Source organism: Rhincodon typus, chromosome 20, assembly GCF_021869965.1.
Source record: "Rhincodon typus isolate 14 chromosome 20, sRhiTyp1.1, whole genome shotgun sequence".
In the NCBI taxonomy this organism is placed as follows: domain Eukaryota; kingdom Metazoa; phylum Chordata; class Chondrichthyes; order Orectolobiformes; family Rhincodontidae; genus Rhincodon; species Rhincodon typus.
The window spans coordinates 25,162,429-25,172,591 of record NC_063351.1 but is presented as its reverse complement, the minus strand read 5'-3'; the positions used below and the strand labels follow the sequence as shown (position 1 = coordinate 25,172,591).

Sequence of the window (10,163 nt, the reverse complement as noted above, 5' to 3'; positions counted from 1 at the left end):
GAAGCTCACCAGTCAGCTCTTAACAAGTTGACTTTCAAAGAATTAGACTAAGGATGAAGTTATACAAACATATAAAAGCATTCAAGTATATGGAGACCAGAGTAATTGTTATCATTCATCTTTATTATGTCAGGCATTGACAGTTTTGGAAGCTACTTATAAGGATGTTCCACCAATTGTAAATTTCCTGGAGCTTGGTTTAATCAGATTACAGTGCCTCACGTGAGTGAGTGTAAATTAGTTAATGCAAAAGAGAAAATTATGGCCTCCACTGGGACTTTGCCAGTGGCCACATAATTAAAGAATTCCATGTTTCATACTTGGCAGAAGGGATCCAAAAAATGCTGTCCAAGGTACCTTGCACTTGTCCAAAAATAGGATTGGAATAATCCCTTTAAAAGTTTTTTTTTTAATAAGCACTACAGAAGCTACTTACCTTGTTTTCCTGTGGTAGGTTCCTGAGGCTTACTCTGTCAAAATATTCACTTTGGTTTCAAGGGGACACACATTGGGACTTATTGCAAATTTGAAATGATTTATCTGTGAGAGGTTCCATGACAGAATGAAGCCTGACTTCCATACTTTTGCAGACGTACCTGAATTGAGGGATGTTAATACACTGCAATTGCTCCAATGTGAATCTGGCACTGGAGTGGGTTTGATGCATTTGGGTTTCTGTAATGTGTTTTGATAGCTACTACTTCTAAAATTAAAGGATCTTGCAGCACAGTCGCATGACTATAGCAAGCCACAATTATACAACATAAAAATGCATTTCTCCAAACATCACCTATTCCCTGCAGTTAGAAATTAGCCAAGTTATCCGATATATGGTCAAAAAGGAAACAAGCATTCATGAACTAAATCATGTATTTATTCCATTTCAGACTCTGCAAGTGCATTTCATCCCGGATTTTGAAAGCTTTCAGATTTTAAATGGCACGCTATGAGTTAAACTGGTATCTCCTCCAACACGGAGGTCGTTCAGAGCAAGTGGTGAGCTGAATCTGCCAGGTGTTCACTCTAGTTTCCATATCGAGTTTTCTAAATGTCAAGCTTACTTCGTGAGCTTGGTAAATGGGAGACTGAATATTGATGATTCAAGTTGCAGTGATTAACAAGCAACCATCCCCCTTAATTGATAACTCGCTGTTACCTCATGAGAAACTCACCAAGCCGCTTAGGAGAAGCATAAAAGATGGAGTAGGATGCTCCTGATGTTGAGATCAGCCTGACCAGACTTTTCGTCTGATTCTACTACAAACCACACCATAGACCATGTCATTCAGAACCTTATAAGATTCTGCCCAATGTCTTTGCTGGGTTGACTTCTAAAGCTTATTGTTTGATTCGAATGATTCTTGTTCTGAGCCTTAATCCCGATGCACATCATTAGCAAAGAGTTTGCACAGAGGCTCACACTCTGATGGCCCAGGTTGTCAAGTTGTTCACAAACCCATCAGATCACTACACAACTTTCACATCTGCTCATCATTGCATTTTTGCTACTGCTCTTACTTTGTCAGGATCATGTGAAATCTTTTTGCTGTCAGTATATAAACTATGTACTTGACATCAGGTATTTTCAATTGCAAATTTTTATTCTTCCATTCTTTATTGCATTTTCTTGTTTGTTGTTCTGTGATGACTGCCTCTTATGTTTTTGTTTGCTTCCCATTAACTGCCAGTTCTTTAAAGAACAATTTATTTGCCCGCTTGTCTTTCCTTCCATATTTTTAGATCTCCTGCTTTGGTGGAGCTGCCAGTTCCTCTATCTTGTCTTTCAGGCTGGGCTTAAGGCCTATTGGAATTCTCCATGGCATATACTGAATGGTTAGTCGACACTCATATTCACCTAGAAAACATCCAAGACCTGTAAATACATCTTTGTAGTCTCCTAGGATCAGTTCAACGTTCAGCAATTTAGAGGCCTGTGACACACTGCAAATCTCTTCATGTAGGATTACCAAACCCAGCATTCGACTTCCTTCAGCTGAGATGAATGGAGTTTGGTGACCGTCTGCTATCTAGAACTCCAGATCTTCATTCTTCCTATTGCATAGTGCTCTCAGCTTCATTTGTCCTCATGGGATGAGTATCATTCCATTATATAGCCTCACTTTTACCTTTGAAGACTTCATTTTTCAACCACTTCACACAGGTATGTGAAGGTTATGCTGTTTCATGAAGCATGGGTGTCTACCTAATGCTTCTTATTCACTTGATGCTGTCTTGCAGTCTTCATTCTTAAAGTCACAAACTATGTTTCACCTTTAGATATGACATGCCAACCTGTTTTATGATATGGAGTGATTCAGTGGCATCATTGTCTGACAGCTCTCCAGCAACTATCTTCATAGGCTTCTTTCGAGCTGAACACATGCATGCGAAATCTCATAGCAACAAATCATAAGACTGGATTATTTGCAGACATATGGAATTTCTAATTAAAATGTATTCTATAAAAGAAGACATACGCTCGAAACGTGACTGTAGATGTAAATTCAGTGGCCATTTGTCAAAACCCCATGCAAACACGTAAAGTATCACACCTGTAGAGTTTCAAGGAAACTTTAAACAGAGAGGCGTAAAAGGAAGAGATGATGAGTGGCTGACGACCCCACAAAGTAGAAAACCAACTCCTATAGACTATGTCCCAAATTTCAGACATGTTTCTCTTACATGCTTTCAGGAATATACAAAAAAAGGTTTTAAACCAACTGCAACCCTTAGTTTGTATGCTGTTACTCAGCAATATGCTATTGTTGACTAGTGCGCTGTGAAGGTCACAGCTTGAGTACAGCCAGAAGGCACATCTCTACTGACAGTAAAAGACAAATGGTCTCTCACTTTGGAATTCTGGAAACCATGCAAACCAGCGATGTCAGGAAGGAAACAGGACAAAAGCCTGTCAACTAACTGCACAGCCAAGAATCTTGAAAACAATTGCTTCGCAACCAATGTCAACATTACAAGCTTAAAGGGCACATCATTCCATCATCGAATCTTCACGGAACATAGAGACTGCCTTTGATACCTTTTAACAGTTGCATCTTACTCAATTCACATTTCTAATCTGCATGTACGTATGCCGTGTTTATAATTATCTTTTCTTCTTTTTAGCAGTTAATAAATTTAACCTTTCTTGAGCACAAGAAAGCCTGTTTAATTTGCTTAAGACATAAATGCATTCAGATTCTGAGAAGGTATCTGTGAAGAAATGGTTCCTTTTTAAATTTAGCTTGTTGCGACAAACTGAGAGAGAGGTTGAATTAAGATGGGAAGCTACTTCATCCCTTTTCACCTGGGAGCATAACCCTTATAGGTATCTCATCTGGAATCAAACTGGGAACCCTTTGTTGGGGACTAGGCATAGCAAAATTCATTCTCCTTCTTGCAGTTGGAGCATTGCTTCCCTCAAGCTGAACATGCTTCCTTTTGTGTCGTGTTCTCCCTCAATATTTACATCTTACCCTCTGGCATTGATCTTTCTACTGTAAATATTTCTTCCTATTTTCCAATACATTGTTCTTTTTTGGCCTGGAATGTCTCTCAACGGCTCCCTTTTAATACTCCCTAGCTGATGGTTGACAGCCTCTGAGCTTCTGAACACGTTGGTAGCCTTATTAGCTCTAATTTTGAACACATACCTTTCTTAAAGGGTTCAATATTTGTCTTCAAGACCTCCAAAATTTCTCCAGTCAGGCTTTTCTACTTCTCACTGAGATGTAGATTGCAATGTAGCTTGTAGAACTATGTCTTCACACTGATAACAGAGTTGCTACTCTTATTTATTATTGTGTACCCATCTCAGAGTTCAGTTACTGAGATGGAAGAAATTCTGTCTGATGTCACCTTTTATTTCCTCAACAGTAGGGAGGAAAGTCCAGAGCCATTCTGACTCGATCAGTAAAATCTGACTCTAAAAATCCACACAAGGTTAGCTTCACGTCTCTGACCTTATATTTCAGTTAGTGTGTTATAATGGCAACTACTTTTAAGTGAAAGCAAGTTGCATGACTTTGGTAAGCTGCAATAGTACAATGTACAAATGCATTTCACCAAATGTTTGCATGGAATCCCTCCAAGTTATTTACAATTTATATAGATGACTTGGAGCTGGGGACCACGTGTAGGGTGTCAAAGTTTGCAGATGACACTAAGATAAGTGGCAAAGCAAAGTGTGCAGAGGACTATGAAACTTTGCAGAGGAACATAGATACATTGAGTGAGTGGGCAAAGGTCTGGCAGATGGAATACAATGTAAATAAATGTGAATTCATACATTTTGGTAGGAGTAATAGTAAAAAGGATTATTACTTGAATGGTAAAAAGTTGCAGCATGCTGCTATGCAGAGGGACCTGGGTGTCCTTGTGCATGAATCACAGAAGGTCGGTCTGCAGGTACAACAAGTAATTAGGAAGGCAAATGGAATTTTGTCCTTCATTGCAAAAGGGATTGAAATAAAAAGCAGAGAGGTTATGTTGCAGCTGTACAAGGTGCTGGTGAGGCCACACCTAGAGTACTGTGTGCAGTTTTGGTCTCCTTACTTGAGAAAGGATGTACTGGCACTGGAGCGGGTGCAAAGGAGGTTCACTAGGTTGATTCTGGAGTTGAGGAGGTTGGCTTATGAGGAGAGACTGAGTAGATTGGGATTATATTCATTGGAATTGAGAAGATTGAGGGGGGATCTTATAGAAACATATAAAATTATGAAGGGAATAGATAGGATAGAAGTAGAGAGGATGTTTCCACTGGCAGGTGAAGCTAGGACAAGAGGGCATAGCCTCAAGATTAGAGGGAGCAGATTTAGGACTGAACTGAGAAGGAATTTCTTCACCCAGAGGGTTGTTAATCTGCGGAATTCCTTGCCCAGTGAAGTAGTTGACGTTACTTCAGTAAACGCTTTTAAAAAAAAAGGTAGTTTTTTTTGAACAATAAAGGAATTAAGGGATACGGTGAGAACGCGGGTAAGTGGATCTGAGTCCACGAAAGGATCAGCCATGATCTTATTGAATGGCGGAGCAGGCTCGAAGGGCCAGACGGCCTACTCCTGCTCCTAGTTCTTGTGTTCTTGTGTGTTCTTAAAATTCAATTCTAATAAACCTTCCCCATTGTTTTTACCTTCTTCCAAAAATCTATGATCTTAAAAGTCTGTGATCTTAATACTGTACAAATGATGATTGCAAAATATTAATACAAACTTTTCAGATTTGGACCTCATGTTTGTTGCTAGGTTTTGTTCTTCAAACATATAAAGTATGCTGAAAGAATATTTTGCTCTACAAGGTATTTTAACACTTAGTATTCTAATATTTCATTATTTCTGCTGTGGAAACCTTTATTTTAAATTTCAGCCAACTGAGCTCTGGTTTTTGTTTCTGCCTGCTACCATAGCATCAGGATCTTTGGCTGGAGATCAGTGGTACAACCATGACAACACAAACTATGTGTTCTTGTCATGTCTAGGTCTAGGCAGGATGTCTTTAATAGAATGATACTTTAGTGCATATTATCTATGTTGACAAAATTACTTCTCTGACTGCTATGGAGATTTGAATTTAAGCACTTTGAAGAAACTATTGTGTATTTGGAAAGAGAATAGTTGCCATTTTATTATGTGTGGTTTCAAAATTGTTTTGGTCTCTAAAATTCATTGTCAGATCTTGTGTTTTACGCAAAATTACGCCACCACTTTTGATTTTCATTTCACAGATGTGAAATATCTCCAACTGTTTTGGGCTTCTGTGAGCTTGATCTGTTTACAATTACAATAATGAAAAATTTACATTTTTCATTTATTGTAGATTTGTGATAAATGTTTGCTTAGATTAACAAAGAGCTGAAAGAGTGCACAAATTTGGCTTAAAATGTGAAGCTATTGTGTAAATATGAGAATTTGGAGTAAGACATATTAGCTGAAGGTTTTTGTAATTTTTTTCCAAAAGCAATTTATATTAAAAGAAATAAAACCTGATTTTTGCTGCACAGTGCAAAGGCTTGACTTATTATTACTTAAAAAGAGTATGTTTGAAATATTTAGTACTTTACCAGCAAGACAGATAAAACATTTTACATTGTACCCATGGGCTGCTCCTCTGTGTTTATATATGAATAGAAATTTGTGGTTCAGATATTCTTGTACAGCTGGTTTTATGACACCAGAAGGCTGAAGTCATTGATCTATCACCTTTTGGTATAATGCATTAAATACTTACATGTACAGATGTGATGTTAAGAACACAGACGAACATTAATGCAAAATAATACTTTATTCGTAGGGTAAGGTACCTTCCCTTGTATTGAACTTAAACATAAAAATCGTAACATCACACTAAAGACATAGGCAAAATTTATAACCCAGTGAAGTGGGTTGGAAGGGGAGGCTGGATGATGCCATAAAACTGAAAATGTGAAGTGACAGGCACTGCCCGTCCTACTCCATGTGCTTCACTCAGGGTTGGGGGAGGGCTGAGGAATGCCTTTTTGCCTCGATGTCAATAGAGACCCTTAAGAAGCCAGTTAGGAGCAGCTTTAAGACCTCTTTCCACTATTTCTAGCATTGAGTGCCCACTGAAACACCTTTCTTCCCTTCCCTTAGCAACACTCCAACCTTGTGATGGAGGCTACCTGAGTAGCATCAAGGAGGCCAACTGTACTAACCTCCATTCTGCAACCTAATGTACTTAAACAGGAGCAATTTGTTTTTAAATATGATTTAGTTTGATACTTCCATGTAAAGCACATCAGTTTACTTCAGGATATTTGAATTTGCATTTGTTCTTGTAAATGAGCTGTCCTTATTTGCTCCGGGATGTCTCAAAAGTCATTCTCCTAAATAAATAATGTATAGCTTCATAATTTGATCCATATTTTGGTAAAAAGCCCAGATCCTTCTTAAGACATATCAGCTAATGGACTATTCTTGTGACACAAGAGTGTCAGAAAAGATGGCAACATTGGTATTAGTTTTTGATTGTTCGAGACATGAATTTGTGTCTTCTCATGTGCTGTAAGTTTTTATATGGTTCTCTGTGTGATACCTGTGACCTTTATGTGTTTAATGCGTTAAATATTTGAATAGTGGCAGTCTAAGAAGAGGTTTTTTTGGCGTTCTTCTGTGATGATGTCATGTGGTTGAACTACAGTATTGTCATTAACAAGGACGGACAACGTGGACTGCATTTCAATTTTACATTTTCACCTAGCAAGGAATTCCACATTCAACCTGTGGCCTGCATTTTTAGACCATAAAGCTCTGGAATGAATGAGGCTTGATGAACAATGATACGTGGACGGTACCTTCCTTTTTATATCTTTTGGAGTTAAGGAAATATTATGGTGCATGCACCTTAAACCTAAGTAAGAAATGAAATGAAGCGGTCTGTTATTTTAAAGCATCATTGCTCTGAAATTGTCATTGACATTTCTGTGCAAGCTATTCATCTTTGTGAGAATCAATAACACTTCTGCTCGCAAAACCAATATCGACTGTGCCATTCAACAATTATTGAAACTTTAGCTGTTGAAAATTTCTTTAAGTTAAAATTGTTTCTAGTTTTCTTTACAGAAAAACAAATTAGCAGCCTTTCCTCACTAACCTAATTGAAACTAAGTGTAACTGAATTTTTAAAAGGTAATACTGTAGCAATAAATGCTGAATATTTATCATATTTTCAGATGTGAGAACTCTCATCCTGTGAAATGTACAATTTAAAAGAGATGTGACTCCAAAGTAGATCATTAGTATCTTGTGACAAATATTCTATCTCCTATGATTTACCTGTAGTCACATACACCAATATCATAGCAGTGCTGACCAGTTAGCTTGAGAAAGCATGCTTAATGTGTTATATGCAATGCCTTAACAATAGAAGTCAATGGTAACAATGAATACTCAATGCTATTTCCATGGTGTAGTCAGCTTTCCAAGGTAAATATGTTTGTTATCCTGGTATGGGCTGTATTTATCCAATTTCTTCTATAATTTTATTAAATCTGCTTCCACAGTCTTTCAGGCATTGCACTCCAAGTTGAAAAATAATCTCCCCATCTTCTTTCTAAATCTCCTTTGTAAATCTTTTGTCTGTTATTGTCAATCTGTGTGTTCTCGTTACTCCCCCTTTCAACAATGGGAACAGTTTATCCTCATTTGCGCAATCAAAACAATTCATAATCACTTCTTAACCTTCCCTGTTGTAAGGAGATAAATCCCAGTACCTCCAGTCTCTCCACAAAACCGGAGTTCCTCCTTCTGGAGAATTCCCCAGACACTATCAATACCTTAACATCCTTCCTAAAGTGTGGAGCTGGAGGAACACAGCAGGCCAGGCAGCATCAGAGGAGCAGGAAAGCTGACGTTTCGGGTCGGGACCCTTCTTCAGAAAATTCCTCCAGCTCCACACTGTGTTATCTCTGACTCCAGCATCAGCAGTTCTTACTATCTCTTCCTAAAGTGTGGTGCCAAGAATTAATTATAGTACTCCAGCTGAGGCCTAGCCAGTGATTTATAAAGACTTAGCGTAATTTATTTGTTTTGTACTCTGCCTTTATTTGTAAAACCAGAATCCCATTAATGTCCCTTTCATGCCACATCTGGATTAAGAACAGGAGTTCAGCCTACCTTCACTTCGTACCATTAAATGTCTTTGTATAATTAAGTCTAGCAACTTCTGATTCAAAATTTAAATTGATTTATTATTGTGGGGGAGCTCCAAATCTTGACCATTTTTTGTGTGCAGAATTGTTTATGAATTTTGCTCCTGAAAGGTCTTGCTCTAATTCCAAGACTGTCTCCCCTGTTCCTAGATCTTCCCCATCTCCAGTCAGCAGGAATAATTTATTTCTATTTGCTCTATCTGTTTCACTTAATATCTGAAATCTTGGATGACAGATTTCAAGAAATACAATCCTAGTTACTGTAATCTTCCTTATAATTTAACCTTTTATCATTCTGGTAAACCTACACTGTGCACATTCCAAGGTCAGTGTAATGTTCCTAAAGTTTGTTAAGTTTCCCTTTACATTATTCTTTTTACATCTGAAGTCAATGACCTCACATTTACCCATACTGGATTCCAATTTCATTGCTTTAACCCGTTCATTTAATCTAACAAATCTCTGTAATCTCATGCATTCGTCTACATTACTTACACTCGTACCTATCATATGCCATTGGCAAATTTGAATCTGTGGATTTCTGTCTTAACATTTAAATTATTAATAAATACAATTTATCACATTGTATATGTGATATCATGGAATCCCATGCAGATCCTTGAAAGACATTGTTAGTCATTTTCTGCCAATTATCCTTTCTCTTGGTTTCCCACCAGTCAATAATTATCAAACCAAATCAATTGCCTTCAGGGCTTCAACCCTTAGCTAACAGTTTCTTACAGGGGACATCATTGAATGCCTCCAGAAGTCCATGTAAATAGCATACATAGACATTATCCAGTACACTACTTTTGCCATTCCTTTGAAAAGCAATTCAATCAGGGTCATAAACAATGCTTTTATTTAAAAACTGAAAGAACTGCAGATGCTGTAAATCAGAAACAAAAAGAGAAGTTTCTGGAAAAGGTTAGCAGGTCTGGCAGCATCTGTGAAGAAAAAATTTGGAGCTAATGTTTCAGGTCCGGTGACCCTTCCTCAGAACTGAGGAAGGGTCACCAGACTCAAAACATTAACTCATGCCTTTGTTTTCCTAACATAGCTGTAAATAAAAATTGAGTTTATTTTGGTATTCCAAAGAACAAAGAAAATTACAGCACAGGAACAGGCCCTTTGGCCCTCCAAGCCTGTGCCGATCCAGGTACTCTATCTAAACCTGCCGCCTATTTTCCAAGGATCTGTATCCCTCTGCTTCCTGCCCATTCATGTATCTGTCTAGATACATCTTAAATAATGCTATTGTGCCCGCCTCTACCACCTCCGCTGGCAACGCGTTCCAGACACCCACCACCCTCTGCGTAAAGAGCTTTCCACGCATATCTCCCTTAAACTTTTCCCCTCTCACCTTGAAATTGTGGCCCCTAGTAACTGAGTCCCCCACTCTGGGAAAAGCTTCTTGCTATCCACCCTGTCTATACCTCTCATGATTTTGTAGACCTCAATCAGGTCCCCCCTCAACTTCGTCTTTCTAATGTAAATAATCCGA

At 38.1% G+C, this 10,163-nt stretch overlaps 1 long non-coding RNA gene across 2 annotated transcripts in view; it reads left to right on the top strand.

Moving 5' to 3' along the window:
• The first annotated feature begins 888 nt into the window (after positions 1-888).
• The window catches only part of LOC125485610, a 47,508-nt gene continuing 38,233 nt past the window's right edge, over positions 889-10,163 (top strand). For both annotated transcript variants that reach the window (XR_007264316.1, XR_007264317.1), the window contains exon 1: positions 889-996. This is a non-coding gene — a long non-coding RNA (uncharacterized LOC125485610). The remainder of the gene's footprint in view (positions 997-10,163) is intronic.